The 19217-nt window shown below is 35.8% G+C and overlaps 1 long non-coding RNA gene across 1 annotated transcript in view; it reads left to right on the top strand.

The window, feature by feature from the left end:
• The first annotated feature begins 1128 nt into the window (after positions 1-1128).
• The window catches only part of LOC139081833 (uncharacterized), a 30071-nt gene continuing 11982 nt past the window's right edge, over positions 1129-19217 (top strand). The window contains exons 1-2 of the long non-coding RNA XR_011537246.1: positions 1129-1264; positions 4006-4124. This is a non-coding gene — a long non-coding RNA (uncharacterized lncRNA). The remainder of the gene's footprint in view (positions 1265-4005; positions 4125-19217) is intronic.

The following is a 19217-nucleotide window of genomic DNA, read 5'->3' on the forward strand; positions in this document are numbered from 1 at the left end:
TTCTATCATTTCTATTTAATTTATTAATTTAATACTTCTCTAAAGAGACACTGTTTGGTTACCCAACAGAAAATTCAAACTGGAAAGGTATGATGAATGTTTTAGTCTGCCCTTTTATGTACCCATTTTCAAGATAATTAATTGGTTCCCTATCACCCTTCAGTTTTAACCAAATAGTTTCTAAATCTATTGTGAATAAGTGACTCTTCCATCTTCGGCCAGTAAGAGCTGCTTCAAGTTGCTCTTAGATCACTTTTTGACAGGACCGCCCTGGTCTTCGAAGGCTTCCTTGCTGTCTGATATGGAGACATTTTACTCTCATTTTGTATACTTCTTGCTCGAGGCCTGGAATCAGCCATTTCTCCAGGAAGTCCGAGTTTCTTTGAGTGATAAATGATAATTTAAGACTGCAATCTAGGAATTAGGAATGCTCATAGTAAGCAGATTGCACTTGTAACAAGTAGTCAGCAAAATACAGTAGAAATGAGTATCCCAATAGCATGAGTTCATATAGGTATTTCTAATTCAAATGCAGGTCTATAGGTTTTTTAAATTTAACTCTTCTGTATTACACCTATATTTCCTTTCTTCCACTGTAAAAATCTTTATTCTCAATATCACAAGCAGTGATAGAGATAGAATAACTCATAATTACTCATTTGCTTAATACATTAGAATACAATAATCTGAGAATAACAATACTAATAAATAGTACTACCTCTAATATAATTAATGAGCATAGTTAAAAGTATTTTTTCATAAAAACCCTCCTTATTTATTCCACGATTTAACAATATGCGAGCACATAGTTGTTCAATACTATCTTCATTTTAACCTTTAGTCTTACTTAGACCTTCAAATATCTATAGATTTAATGCTGGCCACCAGTTCTTACAGTGACATTTTATAGCCATTTTAGTAGTCTGAAGTTCGTTCTCTAGTAAATTCCTCAGGAAGAGCTTATGGGAACAATATATCCTGAGTTGTTACATGTGATAATAGTTTGGACTTTTTTATGTGTGTGTGAGGAAGATTCACCCTGAGCTAACATCAGCTGCCAATCTTCCTCTTATCTTTTTTTTTTTTTTTGCTTGAGGGAGATTAGCCCTGAGCTAACATCTGTGCCAATCTTCCTCTATTTTTTGTATGTGGAGTGACTCTACAGCATGGCTGACAAGTGGAGTAGGTCTGTGCCTGGGATCCGAACCTGAGAAGCTGGGCTGCCAAAGCAGAGTGCACGGAACTTTAACCACTCCGCCACAGGGTCAGCCTCGTAGTTTGGACTTTCATAGTTGAAATCAGTTTTACTGGGTATAAACCCCTCATTTCTTTTTCCTTGCGTATCTTAAATACGTTACTCTATTTTCTTTTGGGTTAAAATATTGCTGTCAAAAAGACTGTTGATGAACTAACTTTTTCCCTGTAAAGGCCAATTTCTTTTTTGTGACTAATGTTAAAAAGCATTTTCTTTTTCTTTTTTCTTCAAAGCCCAGTATTTCTTGTCACTGATAATTTTGAGGCTGTACTCTAATGTATGTGGTATGATTTTTGAATATGCAATTTTAACATCTCTTTATATAAGGAAGTTTTCCTGAATTGAAATTTTTAGTATTTCTTTTTCTTTTTCTCTTACTCTTCCTCCTTCCTTTGGGCTACTATTAATGTTTGCTGGACCTTCTTTCTTGGGCTTCCTTTGCCTATCTTCAATATTTGTCACCTTCTATTTTTTTAACCTCTTCTTTCATTTACTTCTAGTTTTTAAAATTTTTCATTTTTTTACCTTCTATTTTTCCTAAGATGTTACCTGTTGTGTTTATTTTTGCTTGTGTTTCTCTAATTCATTCTTTGTTTGTGAAAGGATGGATTCTTTCACTTCTATTTTTTTCCTGAGTTCTCTCAAATACGCTTAAGTTTTTCTGTCATATTGTTTTTAATGTTGTTTTTTCATGTTGCAAGTAATTTTTAATAAACTTTAGCTTGTTTTGAGCTATGATGGTGTAGTTTATCTATACTGTATTTTTTTGACATGCTTTCGTGTAAGGACTTTATATGGAATTTTACCTCAATACATTTTGTTTCCTTTTTTGATGTGAAATTATTTTTTTCTGAACTTTTAGTAGAGGTCTGGTTCTGGAAGTTTCCCTAATCTTCTCTCAATTTCTTTTTCTCCTATTTTCATCTAACAACAAAACTATAGAAGCTTGTTTTCTAAGATATCCTGGTTTTGTTTCCCTCTTTACTTTTCTCTGACACTTCTCTTTCCTTCCTCTCTGTTGTAATTGTCCTGCTCAATTTTGACTCCACTCCAGGCAACTTCGCAGCCTGGGAGGCCTCACTGGTCACTTTTAAGATTTCCCAGGGGCTATACTCCTCCAGCCTTTTCAGATTATCTTCCTGTGGACCCCTCAATTCATCTCATATTGGATTTGGCAAAAACATGATCAGTTTCAGCTGCTGCTTTCAAACTGCATGACAGTTGTTTCAGCGTGTTGCACATTTTTAGGTTCTTCTTTTCTTCCTTCTGTCAGTCACCTCGTTGCTTTCCTCTGATCCTCATGCATAGATGCTGATATAGTGTGGATTTTGTGGTTATTGGTGGCTGGTCCTTGACCAATTATAATTTGATGTTTATAGAGTACCTTGCCACCTTGATTTGCTGTAAATGTTGCTTATGAGTTTTTGGATATACTATCTAGCTGTTTGGTGTGTTTTACTATCTAGTTGCTCTCTTTTTTATTTTTTTTTTAAGATTGGCACCTGGGCTAACAACTGCTGCCAATCTTCCTTCCCACCCCCCCCCCCCTTTCTTTTAAGGATTGGCACCTGGGCTAACAACTGCTGCCAATCCTCTTCCCTTCTTTTCTTTCTGCTTTGTTTTCCAAACCCCGCTGGTACATAGTTGTGTATCTTAGTTGCAGGTCCTTCTAGTTGTGGGATGTGGGACACTGCCTCAACGTGGCCTGACGAACGGTGCCATGTCCGCTCCCAGGATCCGAACCCTGGGCTGCCACAGCGGAGCGTATGAACTTAACCACTTGGCCACGGAGCTGGCCCCTAGTTGCTCTATATTTATGTGAATAAAAAATTATACTGCCATAGCCACCCTTTCACAATCTCCCTTTCCCCTTCCCTTATTTTTGATGACACAGCATAGTGGTTAAGAGCGCTGACTCTGGAACCAGACTACCTGGGTGCAAATCCCAACTCCACTACTTATGGGCAATGTTACCTTGGCACACTGTACCAAGTACGTGAACTCTAAAAGTGTGATAATAGTACAATTTATCTCGAAGGATCCTTATGGGATTAAATAAATCAATTTTTTTATTGCCCTTATAATTATACCTGGTACATGATGATTGCAATGTATGTGTTTGTTAAATAAATTTTAGTTTTAATATATATTAATCATTTAAAAATTCAATTACTGTATCACTCAAAAACACAGAAAAATAGCATCACTGCCATTCCTTTATTACCTTACTAAAAATTATAGTTCATATTCTAATTGATTCCCCTTTCATTGGCCTGTTAAAGAATAGGATAGTTATTTTAGGATATATTGGGATGATTCTTTGATACTGACCATTTGTTAAGAAAATAATAATAATAATAATAAGAACAGCAATATCAGAGGGCTATTATGAGTTAATAAATAATATGATTATTATTAATAATGGTTATAATAATAAGCAAAGGTTAAATAATTATGAAGAACTAGGAAGAGACATAATTATTCTATAAGAGCTCATAGAAAACTATCAAAGTGACGTTTGGAAAAAAAAGATATAAAATATCTTTAAAAAGAGACAAGCTTTATAATCACATGAATTTCAAGGAAAGAAAACAAGCCAATTCCTTTAACAAGAACCATAAACGCCTTGTTAGAGAAAAGCATGGTGAATCAATCAGAGTTAGTGTACTGGCTAATATGTTGTCTTTTGATTGGTTTCTCCATTACGGGCCTATCAAGGTTAATTTCGTGTGTGTTTCGACTTACCACAGGTTATTGGTTTGTCTCCTCATCCACAGCAGAGTTCAAAATGAGCACAGCTTCCCCACAGAGCAAGTGCTATGAGCAATGTACCAGATCATCTGCTTCAAGGTCTTCTTTCTACTACCAGGTGTGTTGCTCAACATGAGGCCAAGAGTGCAGACTATTTGCACTGAGAAAAGACAGCAGAGAAGCCTGAAATATGAGCGTGTGGTATGACTATCAGTCAGCTCTCACTGTGGTTGCATCCAGTTCTCTTCTGCATGATTTACCTTCTTCAAACTCAGAAGAAAAGGGTCATTTTCTTTTTCTCTACTTTAAATCCCGTCACCTCATTACATTTTCTAAATGCCAAATTTACAATAGGGCCAAGATAAGCCTGCTAAACTTATGTGGCTTAGAATTCCAGAACATGTGCCACAGTACAGACCTTTAAAGAATAATTAGTGTATGCGAAACAGAGTGATGAAAATTGGCAAATAATTCCAATTCACAACCTCGCTTATTTTAAATACTTGTTTTGAATTTGCCATGAAGTTCAGAGGAATGGGACATTCTAGCACCAGGCCATGTCCACAAAATCTAACGTTACATTTTCACAATCAACCTACTGCCAAAGTGTTGTACAATTGTGTGCTTTTGACAGATAATGTTGATGAATTTGTGGCCTGAGCTTTGCCAACGTGAGACTTACACATTTGAGCAAACATTGAAAAATTGAATTGATTATTTGCCAGATGTCAAAATATTTTGTCACATCAATATTTTGAACATTTTTTAGATGTGTTGAACACTTTATATTTCATCATCATTGGTTGATTTTGGTCACATTTTGCATGTGACCTAATCAAATAAGGTGCAATGGACTCATAAGCATTCCTTATTGTCACTGTCATTTCTTATTGTCTTATTATATACTGTAAAGCCAGCCTAATTAAATTTTATGTCCCTCATTAACAGCGTTTGTGACCACTTCTCAGTTTCTGGTTAGAAAATTAAGTAAGAACATTTGATGCTAATATTGCCAATTGATTTTTTGAAATGTTCTCATTCTAGAAAACATAGCATACATATTATTTTTCTTGTTATTTAATGCCCATTGTTTGAATTAAAACTACCCTTTGCTCTTCCTATTGAGCACCAGGAAGTGAATAATACTTTTATTGTTTTCTATTGAAGGTAATTATTAAATCGGCTTCCTAGCTTTCTCTTCTTATAATGAATTCTCAAAAGATTGATTGTCATATAGACTTGAAAACACGCCTTAGCATGAAATATAGAATATGTCATAAAATTATTCACTAACAGAATATCTGTGTGGGTATATATATCTGTTTATACACACAAATGCTGTATAACATACATACTCACACACAATTTTAAAGGGGAAATAATTAAATCTTTCATTGCAAATTGTAATTTATATGATTATAAATAATAATAAACCAAAAAGGTACTTTGGACTTAAGATATTAGGTAATCAACCAAATTTCTTTTGTGCAGCAAAATAATTGTAGGAATATTTTAGTATAAAGCTGAGGCGTGATTAATGGAGAGTCGGGGGATAGGGAGTTGGTTCAATATAATTTATTAGAGAGTTTTGAAATGGTCAGACAAAAATTCCATACTACTTCTAGGTAACATTTTGAAGGAAGTAAAGATTTTTGTAATTTTCCAACACCAGCGTTCACTTACCACTGTCCCTACCCCTTTTGGTATATGTTTTAAAAGGTATTATTTTTCGTTGATAATTTATTTTCTCTGGGCAACTGCCCCAGACCTCATTTATCTGGACCTACCCTTCCTGTTGCAGGACAGAGGTAGAATCTTCTTAGGCAATAATCCAATAAATGAGAATTCAATACCAATTCACCCCTTCCAGCTTACTTACCTGGACACTAAGATGACCACTTAATCATCATTCAAAGCTTATTATCATATTTGGTTTTCTCCTCATTGAAATGACATATACTATAGTAACCGGGGACAGCATTAAGTCAACAAGTAAGTTTTTAAATATGTCCACAAATTTTTTGACACTCCTCCCTTCAAAAGATTCTCTGCACTTGGAGTGTGGACTTGGTGACTGACACCCAATGACTAGAACGCTAAATGTGAAGGTGTGTCTGACTTTCGGACGATGCCATGACCGACACTACAGCTTCCTCCTCACTCTCTCTTGGATGGCTCGCTCTGAGGAAAACCAGCTGCCATGTTGTGAGGATGCTCAAGCGACCTCACAGAGATCCAGCTGGCAAGGAACTAAGACTCCTGCCAACTACTAATACAGCCTGACAGTAAGTTATCTTTAAAGACATTACAACAAGAAAAACTTTGTTTTATATTTACCAACATGTTTATCATTTCTAGTCCTCTCATTTTTATGTGTAGCTCTAAATTTTCATCTGGTTTTGTTTTCCTCCTGCTCAAGAAACTTCCTTTAACATTTCTTGTATTTCAGTTCTCACAGAGATGAAACCTAGGAATTTTTGTTTATCTGAAAAATTCTTTTTTTTGCCTTCATTGTTGAAAGATATTTTCACTTGGTAAGAAGTTCTAGGCTGACAGGTCTTTTTCTTTTGTTGCTTTAAAGATGTCTCCCCATTGTCTTCAGGCTTGTATGGTTTCTGGCTGTAGGGCTGCTGCATTTATCTTTATTCTTTTGTGCTTAATGTGTCCATTTTTCTTTGTTTTTGGCAATTTCATTATGACATGCATTGGCATTTTTTATTGTTATTCTGGTTGGTGTTTGTTGAGCTTATTGAATTTGTGGGTTTATATTTTTCATCAAATTTGGAAAATTTTCAGCTATTGCCTTAAAGTCTTTTTTTTGTTCCTCCCTGTCCTCCCTCTGAGACTCTGGTAAAATTAATCTAGTAGTTATTAGACCAGCAACTTAGTTTCCCACATGCTGTGTTCATTTAAAAAATATATTTGTTTTTATTTCTGTGCTTCAATTTGGATATTTTTGATTATCATATTTTCAAATTCAAAGATATTTTCTTCTGCATTGTCTAATCTGCTGCTACTCCCATCCCATGCATTTTTCACTTATTAGATTGTATTTCTATCTCTAGAAGTACTGTTTGAGGCCTTTAAAAAAAATCTCTCATTTATCATTTCATCATGCTTATGTTTGCATCTACTTTCTTGATCATAAGGAGCATATTTATATTAGATATTCAACATCCCTGTCTTCAAATTGAGTTATCTATGTATTTCTGGCAGTTTCTATTGATTAGGTTGATTGGGTTTTCTCCTGGTTGTGGATCATATTTTCTTGTTTCTTTGTATGCCTGGTAATTTTTCATTGTTGTTGGACATTGTGAACTTTATGTTATTGCTTGCTGGATTTTGTCAGTATTGGCAAAAGAATATATATATATATATGTATATATGAAATATATATATTTCTAAATAGTCTATTCTATTCTAAATATTTAGAAATATATATATATTTATACATCAGAAAAGAAAGTCCCAAATTACTTATGCCAATACTACATATATAGTCAATTGATTTGCAACAATGGCAGCAAGGCTATTCAGTGAGAAAGAATAGCATTTGACAAATTGTGCTGGAACAATGGGATATCCTTATGGAAATAAAGAACAGCAACCTTACTTCACACCACCATAAAATAATTAATTCAAGGGGCTGGCCCAGTGGCACAGTGGATAAGTTTGCACGCTCTGCTTCAGCAGCATGGGGTTTGCTGGTTTGGATCCCGGCTCAGACCTACATACCGCTTGTCAAGCCATGCTGTGGCAGGCGTGCCACATAGAAAGTAGAGGAACATGGGCATGGATGTTAGCTCAGGGCCAGTCTTCCTCAGCAAAAAAGAAGAGGATTGGCAGCAGATGTTAGCTCAGGGCTAATCTTTCTCAAAAGAAAAAAAAAAGAAAAAATTAACACAAAATGGATCACATGTCTAAATGTAAAAAATAAAAGATAAGACTGCAAAACTTCTAGAAGAAAACAGGAGAGAATACCTATGTGACATTGCGATGTGCAAAAATTTCTTAGCTAGACCACAAAGACAATTTGTGAAAGATAAAAAATTAATAAAACATTTTTCTCTTGGAACGATACCATCAAAAAATAAAAAGGCAAGTCAGACTGGAAACAAATATTCACACATATTAGGCAAAGAACTCTAATCCATAATATGTAGAGAACATTTATAATTCAATAAGAATATAATAAACTTAATTGAAAAATAAGCAAAAGATTTGAGAAAACACTTCATAAAAGATTTATGAGTGGCCAAGGTGCTCAAGTCATTAATTATCATGGAAACTCAAAATAAACCACAATTAGATACATACTCATTAGAATGGTGAAAATTAAAAAGATTGATAATACCCAGAGGTGGCAAGGATGTAGAAATCTGAAGTTCTCATACATTGTTGATGGGGTTGTACACAGCACAAGTAGTTTGAGAGCCGTTTGACAGTTTATAACAAAATTAAACATATACTTCTCATATGACTCATCCATTCTACTCCAAGGCATTTGCTCAAAAGAAATGAAATTATGTGTCTACACAAAGATTTGTATCCAAATGTTCGCAGCAGCTTTATTTACAATCGCCCAAACTGGCAACATCCAAATGCTCATCAGCTGGTGAATATATAAAGACGTTGTGCTAAATCCATACCATGAAATACTATTCAGCAATAAAATGGAATCAACTACTGCTATATACAACAACACGTGTGGACCTTAAAATCGTGCCGAGTGAAAGATACCAGGTAAGAAGAGTTTATAGTGCACAAACTTTACATAAAATTCTAGAAAATTCAGATTGATCTAGAGTTACAAAGTAGATCAGTAGTTGTCTGGAGATGGGTGGCATGAGAGATACACAGCAAAGGGAACAAAAAAACTTTGAGGGGAAATTTCTGTATCTTGAATTTGATGGTGATTTTAAAATAATGTATAGCTGTCACATTTGTCAACGTTTAATATTTAAATGTGTGCAGTTTATTGTATGTAAATTAGACCTCAGTACATTTGTTAAAAAAGAGATAACGTGTAAGAAGTCAACAAAGTTATAAGCAGTAGAAAATTGAGAAGAATAATGGTGAGAAAAAAAGAAAAAACATCACAAAAGGAGAAGAGGAAAACTACATTGTTCTGATTAGTCATAAAAACAAACCCCACCAAAACAACATTTTAGAAATGGAAAACATTCTGCTTAATACATAATATAGATTTGTAGATTTATACAAGGATCTTCCACTGTCAATAATTTATAGGCATCTTTTTCTTCTTCATTAGCTTAGATATTAATTTCCTTTTTGTGACAAAACAATAAAACAATTTGAAAAATTTCTAACTTACCATTCAAGGCATCAACATGATAATGTGTTATTGGAGCCAGTTCATAATAGATGGTTATGCTCCCTGGGCCGGGGGTAATCACTCTCTAGTTCATATTGAAAGCAGTGAATTTGTAGCATAGACAAGACCATGAATCCAGCAGAGAACACAGAGTATCCAGTTCATAAATTTATGCACACATGAGACAGTATTATTGTTGTAAAATATGTATAGTGGATCCACCTTTTCTCAGATCATGACATATTTACAAATTGTAATTTCCTCCGGAGATGTACTATGACTAAATTACAGTCTGCTTTTGCTCCAGTGCCTGAAGGAAAAAAGGCATCTAATTCATCTTGGTCCAGATTGTATTCGTGAAATATATAAACTTAGTTCTTTTCCTGTGAATTTTATTCCCTATGAACACCAGAGAAAATGTAGGGATTTGATTTTCACCAGTGTATAATGCAAACTTGGAAATGATATTAAATACAAAACTGAATATTTTAGGAAAATCTTTGCAATGAGGTCACATTATTCATATAGTGGTAAATAAGATTTTTTTAAAAAAAAATCCTGTAAATAGGTAGGTATTGAAATTGCTACAACAGGAAATCATGTATAATTACAGCTATGACTGTTTTTCTTATCTACTGAGGCCTATGGTAGCTTGCAAATTTAGCCGCTCAATTAATTGCATGTTAGGCACAGATTAGATATATATGGAATGGAGAAAGAACATCTTTGGTTTGGGAGAGAATTTCCATATGATTCTCCACAAATCAGGGATTCACGGGATTTTACAAAGGAACTCAGGAGGTTGCTTATTCAAATTTTCCACCGTTCTCCCACTCCCTGCATTTCTAGAATATCTTCTACAATATGACAAACATATTAATTCATCATCTGAATTAACACTTCTCATATCAGACAGCTAATGCAGCTAACATTTATTGAGTGCCTTCTGTGTGCCAGACAATAATAGATTTTTATATTCACTAACACTGATAGAGCTCTTACAGCAAAGTACTTTACAGCATAGTAACTCATTTACTCCTCCAAACACCCTGAAAGATAGGTGGTGGTGTTAACATCTTTTCACAGATGATGAAATAACTCGTCACTGTTAGGGCAGGGATGTAAATTGAGGTCATCTGTGTCTAGCGTCTGCTTTTCTCCACTATACTGTCTCATATTTTGCTATGTGCTTTTACATATATTATATCATTTAGTTCACACAATAATAAATATCACCCTCACTAGAGACTACTGTCATCTAATGCACAGAACAAAGACTTAGAATACGAATATCAATATTTGAGACCTGAGTCTCCCACTTGCTGTGTGATCTTGCACAAATTACTTAATCCCTATTAGCTTGGTTCCTTACCTATAATATGGGAACAATTACTGCTTTGTCTCTCTTCTAGGGAAGTCTTAGAGGTTAAAGAAAACATTAGGTGTTAAAATACATTGGAACCTCAAGAGCTGTAGTAACTTAATATAGCTATTATTTTTTCTTACAACGTAGCTCATGCGGATAACTGTTAATTGTTCAAATGGTTTTTTGAACAAAGACATACCCCCCAGGGGCCACGTTGAAACTCCATTACTTCTTTTTAAGTATTAAGAGCTCTGGAACCTTCAAAGCTTGCACTAAAGGCTTCATCCTCTTCTTTATACTCTCTGGTTTGAGAAAGATGTCCGGTACTAAGTATAATAATACTCCAGAGAGGGCATGACTAATACAGAGTATTATCACTTTGTTTGATTATCATTTTGTATTGTATCTTATCCATAACGTATCAGTTGTTCTGGGTAACATATTTCTGTTAATGAATAAAGCACATGTTCTTAAAATTTTGGTCTCATCTCAGGGAAGTCGATTTTGAACTTGTTGCCAACCAAAAAAGTAACTTTTTTTCATATGAACTGCTAATGTTAAGTTGGGAGTAGTTTTATCCCACCCCAAAGATGATAGTTTGGGTGGTAGGACAGTGTAGTTTTGGGAAGGATCTGTGTAGATTCTTAATTTTATTCTGAAAGTTTTTTCTGTTTTTGGCCACAGGCCCAAGTTTGGTCTCAGCAATGTGAATTGTAGAAATCTAAATAACACCAAATATTCTTTGCGTAACCAATAAGTAGAATGACTGCTTCTTATCCAGTCTTTCTCCTCTCCAATAGAGGCAATGATATTTATATACAGTGTCTTCTACTGTCTTCCAATCAGTGGACCTTGAAGAGCAGTAAAACATCCTAATTTTATAGCCTGTCCTTTGTGTATTCTTCCATGTATAACGCCTGAACTAGAGTCAAGGGAGTAAGAGAGGAGGTGCCTTCCATTTCTTACAAGGACAGCAGTGAAATTCATGCTACCTTTTCAGTAGCTTGCCTACAAAGACTGTGCTTAGTCATAAACCGTCTCACTTTCTTTTCCATCCATCTGAAATAATAAACTGTTTTCTTTTATATTTTATTGTTTACTGTCTTAGTGGGAAAATGTTCATTATACATTTGAATTGGGAAAAGCATCTCCAGATCTTACACTTGATTTTTTGGTAAAGTTTATAAGAATCACCACCTTACTAAACCAACTTGAATTTTCCGTGAGGTTTTAATAATTAACAAGAACACTTGACTTCTTCTTTTATGCCATTAGAAACGTGGCTCACATGACAAGAAGGGGGTATCTAAAGTGAAGGCTACGTGTGTGATTTGGCTGCAAATGATGAGGAAAAGTCCCACCTGAACTGTTAGGACTTACTCTCTCAAGAAAGATAATGATTCACAAAAAATGATACACTATTATGGAAACACAATGAAACTGGTGCACACAGTTAAGAACATTTTCAAAGTCATATATATCAGCTCAAAATAGCTATTAGCTGTGCTATCAATTGGATGATAATTTTCACTATTAGCTGAAATGATCAGAAGGAAATAGAACTATTTGTGAAAAAAATATATAGTCAATCAAGGTAAGGTGGAAATTAATTTTAAATATGGCAATGTGTTTAATAGTTTAATTAAAAGGGCTAAGCCTTTGTTTAAAAACTATGACGTGCTGGTAAAAATTAAAATAAAATTTACTTTTCTGTTTTTGGTAGGCAGAATAATGGCTCTATGCCCCGGTCCCTGGAATTTGGGAAAATGTTACCTTATATGGCTAAAAGCACTTTGCAGATGTTTTTAAGTTAAGCATTTTGAGATGGAGAGATTATTCTGGATTATCTGAATGGGCTCAATGTGATCACAAAGGTCCTTCTAAGAAAAAGAGGGAGACAAGAAAGCGAAAGAAAATGTGGAAGCAGAGGTCGGAGGGATGACATTGCTGATGAAGATGAAAGAGGGCTAGGAGCCAAGGAAGCTGGAAAAGTAGGGAACAGTCTCCTCTAGAGCTTCCAGCAGGAACCAGCCCTGCTAACGCCTTGATGGCAGCCTTGGAAGACGAATTTTAACCTTCTGACCTCCAGAACTGTAAGAAAATATATCTGTGTTATGTTAAGCCAGTAAATTTGTAATCATTGTTGTAGCAACAATAGGAAACTAATATAATGCAATAGGTGAGGTTTATTTTAACTCTAGAATATAAATTTGTTGAATACTAAAACAATCTCAGTATTAATTCTTCTATAAGTCATGAATATAATAACTTTAAATATTTATTCAAAGCAAATGCTTTTTTTTTATTGAGTTATTGATAGGTTACAATCTTGTGAAATTTCAATTGTACATTAATGTTTGTCAGTCATGCTGTAGGTGCACCACTTCACCCTTTGTGCCCACCCCCCACCCCACCTTTCCCCTGGTATCCACTAAACTGTTCTTGGTCCATAGTTTTAAATTCCTCATATGAGTGGAGTCATACAGAGATTGTCCTTCTCTAACTGGCTTATTTCACTTAACATAATTCTCTCAAGGTCCATCCATGTTATTGCAAATGGAATGATTTTGTTCTGTTTTGCAGCTGAGTAGTATTCCATTGTATATATGTACCACATCTTCTTTATCCATTCGTCTGTTGATGGGCACTTAGGTTGCTTCCACGTCTTGGCTATGGTAAACAGTGCTGCAATAAACATTGGGGTGCACAGGACTTTTGGGATTGCTGACTTCAGGCTCTTTGGATAAATACCCAGTAGTGGGATGGCTGGATCGTACGGTAGTTCTATTTTTAGTTTTTTGAGGAATCTCCATACTGTTTTCCATAGTGGCTGCACCAGTTTGCATTCCCACCAGCAGTGTATGAGGGTTCATTTTTCTCCACAACCTCTCCAACATTTGTTGCTATTAGTTTTAGATATTTTTGTCATTCTAACGGGTGTAAGGTGATATCTTAGTGTAGTTTTGATTTGCATTTCCCTGATGATCAGTGATGATGAACATCTTTTCATGTGCCTATTGGCCATCAGTATATCTTCTTTGGAGAAATGTCTGTTCATGTCTCCAGCCCATTTTTTGATTGGGTTGTTTGATGTTTTGTGATTGAGTTGCGAGAGTTCTTTATATATTAAGGATATTAAGCCTTTGTCAGATATATGACTTGCAAATATTTTTTCCCAGTTAGTGGGTTGTTTTTTTGTTTCAATCCTGTTTTCATTTGCCTTGAAAAAGCTCTTTAATCTGATGAAGTCCCATTTGTTTATTCTTTCTATTGTTTCCCTTCTCTGAGAAGGCATGGTGTCCGAAAAGATCCTTTTAATACTGATGTCAAAGAGTGTACTGCCTACGTTTTCTTCCAGAAGCCTTATGGTTTCAGGTCTCACCTTTAGGTCTTTAATCCATTTTGAGTTTATTTTGGTGAATGGTGAAAAAGAATGGTCAATTTTCATTCTTTTACATGTGGCTTTCCAGTTTTCCCAGCACCATTTGTTGAGAAGACTTTCTTTTCTCCATTGTATGCCCTCAGCTCCTTTGTCAAAGATAAGCTGTCCATAGATGTGTGGTTTTATTTCTGGGCTTTCAATTCTGTTCCGTTGATCTGTGCACCTGCTTTTGTACCAGTACCATGCTGTTTTGATTACTGTAGCTTTGTAGTATGTTTTGAAGTCAGGGATTGTGATGTCTCCCGTTTTGTTCTTTTTTCTCAGGATTGCTTTAGCAATTCAGGGTCTTTTGTTGCCCCATATGAATTTTAGGATTCTTTGTTCTAATTCTGTAAAGAATGTCATTGGGATTCTGATTGGGATGGCGTTGAATCTGTAGATTGCTTTAGGTAGAATGGACATTTTAACTATGTTTATTCTTCCAATCCATGTACATGGAATGTCTTTCCATCTCCTTATGTCGTCATCCAATTCTCTCAGAAAGGCCTTGTAATTTTCATTATATAGGTCCTTCACTTCCTTAGTTAAATTTACCCTAAGGTATTTTATTCTTTTTGTTGCGATTGTGAATGGTATTGTATTCTTGAGTTCTTTTTCTGTTGGTTCATTACTGGAGTATAGAAATGCTACTGATTTATGCACATTGATTTTATACCCTGCAACTTTGCTGTAGTTGTTGATTACTTCTAACAGTTTTCCAATGGATTCTTTGGGGTTTTCTATATATAAGATCATGTCGTCTGCAAACAGCGAGAGTTTCACTTCTTCCCTCCCTATTTGGATTCCTTTTATTCCTTTTTCTTGCCTGATTGCTCTGGCCAGGACCTCCAGTACTGTTAAATAAGAGTGGTGATAGAGGGCATCCTTGTCTCGTTCCTGTTTTCAGGGGGATGGGGTTCAGTTTTTGCCCATTGAGTATGATGTTGGCTATGGGTTTGTCGTATATGGTCTTTATTATGTTGAGGTAGTTTCCTTCTATGCCCATTTTGTTCAGAGTTTTTATCATAAATGGCTGTTGGATCTTGTCAAATGCCTTCTCTGCATCTATTGAGATGATCATGTGGTTTTTATTCCTCAGTTTGTTGATGTGGTGTATCACGTTGATTGATTTGCAGATGTTGAACCATCCCTGTGTCCCTGGTATGAATCCCACCTGATCCTGATGTATGATTCTTTTGATGAATTGCTGAATTCTGGTTGCCAAAATTTTGTTTAGAACTTTTGCATCTATGTTCATCAGTGATATTGGCCTGTAGTTCTCTTTTTTCGTGGTGTCCTTGTCAGGTTTTGGTATCAGCGTGATGTTGGCCTCATAGAATGTGTTAGGAAGTGTTCCATCTTCCCTAATTTTTTGGAATAGCTTGAAAAGGATAGGTATTAAATCCTCTCTGAAAGTTTGGTAGAATTCCCCAGGAAAGCCATCTGGTCCTGGGGTTTTATTCTTTGGGATGTTTTTGATTGCTGTTTCAATCTCTTTCCTTGTGATTGCTCTGTTCAAATTGTCTGCCTCTTCTTGAGTGAGCTTTGGGAGATTGTAGGAGTCCAGGAATTTATCCATTTCCTCTAGGTTATCCATTCTGTTGGCATATAGTTTTTTGTAGTATTCTCTTATAATCTGTTGTATTTCTGCAGTCTGTTATTATTTCTCCTTGCTCATTTCTGATTTTGTTTACTTGAGCTTTCTCCCTTTTTTTCTTTGTAAGTCTGGCTAGTTGTTTGTCAATTTTATTTATCTTCTCAAAAAACCAGCTCTTTGTCTCATTGATCCTTTCTACTGCCTTTTTTGTTTCAATAGTATTTATTTCTGCTCTGATTTTTATTATTTCTCTCCTTCTGCTGACTTTGGGCTTCATTTGTTCTTTTTTCTCTAGTTCAGTTAGGTGTGCTTTAAGGTTGCTTATTTGGGATTTTTCTTGTTTGTTAAGATGTGCCTGTATTGCGATGAATTTTCCTCTTAATACAGCTTTTGCTGTATCCCATATGAGTTAGTATGTCATGCTATCATTTTCATTTGTTTCCAGGTATTTTTTGATTTCTTCTTTAATTTCTTCAATGATCCATTGCTTGTTCAGTAGTGTGTTGTTTAGTCTCCACATCTTTGTGCCTTTCTCAGCTTTTTTCTTGTAAATAATTTCTAGCCTTATAGCACTATGATCTGAGAAGATGCTTGTTATTATTTCAATTTTTTTAAATTTGTAGAGGCTTGCCTTGTTTCCCAACATATGGTCTATCCTAGAGAATGTTCCATGTGCACTTGAGAAGAATGTGTATTCAGCTCCTTCAGGGTGGAGTGATCTATATATGTCTATTAAGTCCAATTGTTTTAGTTTTTCATTCAGCTCCACTATTTCCTTGTTGATTTTCTGTCTGGATGATCTGTCCATTGATGTGAGTGGGGTGTTGAGGTCCCCTACTATTATTGTATTGTTTTTAACATCTTCCTTTAGGTCTGTTAATAGTTGCTTTATGAATCTTGGTGCTCCTGTGTTGGGTGCATAGATATTTATAAGTGTTATTTCTTCTTGATGAAGTGTCCCTTTGATCATTATATATTGTCCCTCTGTGTCTCTCTTTACCTGTCTTATTTTGAAATCCACTTGGTCTGATATGAGAATTGCAACACCTGCCTTTTTTTTCTTGCTATTTGCTTGAAGTATTGTCCTCCACCCCTTCACCCTGAGTCTGTGTTTGTCCTTGGGGCTGAGGTGTGTTTACTGGAGGCAACAAATTGTTGGATCTTGTTCTTTAATCCATTTTGCCACTCTGTGTCTTTTTATTGGAGAGTTCAATCCGTTCACATTGAGAGTGATTATTGATGCATGTGGACTTAATGCTGTCAATCTGTTGCTCATTATCTTGTTTTCCTGTGTTTCTTTTCCTGTGTGCTTTAGACTACCCATTTAATACTGCAATTTCTTATGCTGGGTTTCTTAGATTTTTCCTTATCTATGATTTGTGACTCTGTTCTGTACTTTATTTTAGTGTCTACCATGAAGTTTGTATTTAGAATCTCGTGTATAATATAGTCTATTCTCTCACCAGAGAATATTTTATTCCAACTCGTCTTATTAATTTGTAGTTAGAGTGCTAAGATCATCCTTGTTTTGGTAGTTTCCTTATTTTTACCCTAATGCTATAGTTGAATATTTGCTATCCTGTTCTGGTTCTATCCATCGGTCTCCCTAGTCTGTGGATTGTGTCCCCTTTCTCCCTTTTTTCTTTTTTCAAGTATGAGAGCCTTCTTGAGGATTTCTTGTAATGGAGGGCTTTTAGTTACAAATTCCCTTAACTTTTGTTTGTCTGGAAAAGATTTAATTTCTCCCTCATATCTGAAGGAAATTCTTGCTGGATAGAGTATTCTTGGCTGAAGGTTTTTATCCTTTAAAGCTTTGAATATATCACTCCATTCTCTCCTAGCTTGTAGGGTTTCTGTAGAGAAATCCGCTGACAGTCTGATAGGGGCTCCTTTATAGGTTATTCTCTTTTTTTTTCTTACTTCCCTGAGTATTCTTTCTTTATCCTTCCTATGTGCCAACTTTACTATTATGTGCCTTGCGGTAGGTCTTTTTACATTGACAAATCTAGGAGATCTAAAACCCTCCTCTACACACATTTCTCCATTGATCCCTAGATTTGGGAAGTTCTCTTCAATAATTTCGTTAAGCACACTTTCTGCTCCATTTTCCTTTTCCATATTCTCGGGAATTCCTATGATCCTTATGTTCTTACTCCTCATTGAATCCATTATCTCTCAGAGATTTTCCTCATTTTTTTTTAATTCTTAGTTCTCTTTCTTCCTCTGTCTGGCGCCATTCAGCCTGTCTGTCCTCGATTACGCTAATTTTCTCCTCTGTGTTGTCTACATGGGCATTCAGGGAATCCATATTCTGTTTTATCTGGTCCATTGTGTTTTTCATCTCAAGTAATTCTGTTTGATTCTTCTTTATGATTTCAATCTCTTTTGTGAAGTAACTCCAGAACTCGGCTTGTTTCTCTATCTTTCTCTCTACCTCATTGAGTTTTTTGATTATAGCTGCTCTGAATTCATTATCACTTAGTTTACCTAATTCCAAGTCCTCAGGACTTAATTCTGTGTTTTTATTGTTTTCCTTCTGGTCTGGGGCTTTTATAAATTGCTGGATGGTAGAGGAGCGTTTTTTTCTCATGGTGGTAGAATTCAGTTGCAGTTACAGCCTGTCGCCACTAGATGGGGGTCGAGAGCGGCGTGTTATCTCTCCGCCTTCGGGGCAAGATGGCTGCGCCCACTGGCTTTGCTAGGGGGGAGGGGCTGTTACGCACACCGCTGGTCTGGGTTCAGATCAGTTCTGTTCTCTGGTCTCCCAAGGCCCTTGATTTATAGGGTCCCCGCGGACGGAAGCTTCCCCCCGTCAGCGGGTCTCCACTGAATCAGCGGCAGGAGTCCTGGATGATCCCCTGGTCACGCGGCCCCTCCCCCGCTCCTTCCCGACCCGCGCTGCAGCGATCGCAGACTCTAGGGGAGGGAGCGAGTTCTCTCCTACCGTTCCGGCGCCTCTGAAGGGGTAAAGCTAGGTTTATGATCTCCGCCTTCTTGGTATTGTAGGTCTCTAATGAGCTGGCATTATGTTTATTCTCTGAAATTCAGTTCTTCCAATCTTTTGTTGTATTTTGGAGGGGAGAGAATCCCAGGTCAGCTCACCCCGCCATTTTGCTCCGCCCTTCCAGCCAAAGCAAATGCTTTTATGTTTGGGTATGAGCTATGAGTTTTAGATCTCTTGGAATGTTAATAACTGTTCAGTTACAATTCTTAATTACTAAATTAGACTTTAACTTTGTCTATGACAGCCTCTAACTCAATTTCTTCAATAATAGTCATGTAAATTAGCCTTTTAGACAAGCTAAACAATTGTATTAACAATTCTCTAGTCAAGAATTTGTAGCCATAACACGTCACGAATTCTATATGTGTAAATTGCTTCTGCTTTAAAAAATTATTTTTTTCTTTAAACTATGGTCAGAAGCTGGAAGAAACCAGACATCATAGCAATGAGTTTAAACTATTAGAAATCTTAAATGAAGTGTCTACCTC

This window comes from Equus przewalskii, chromosome 2, assembly GCF_037783145.1.
Source record: "Equus przewalskii isolate Varuska chromosome 2, EquPr2, whole genome shotgun sequence".
NCBI lineage: Eukaryota > Metazoa > Chordata > Mammalia > Perissodactyla > Equidae > Equus > Equus przewalskii.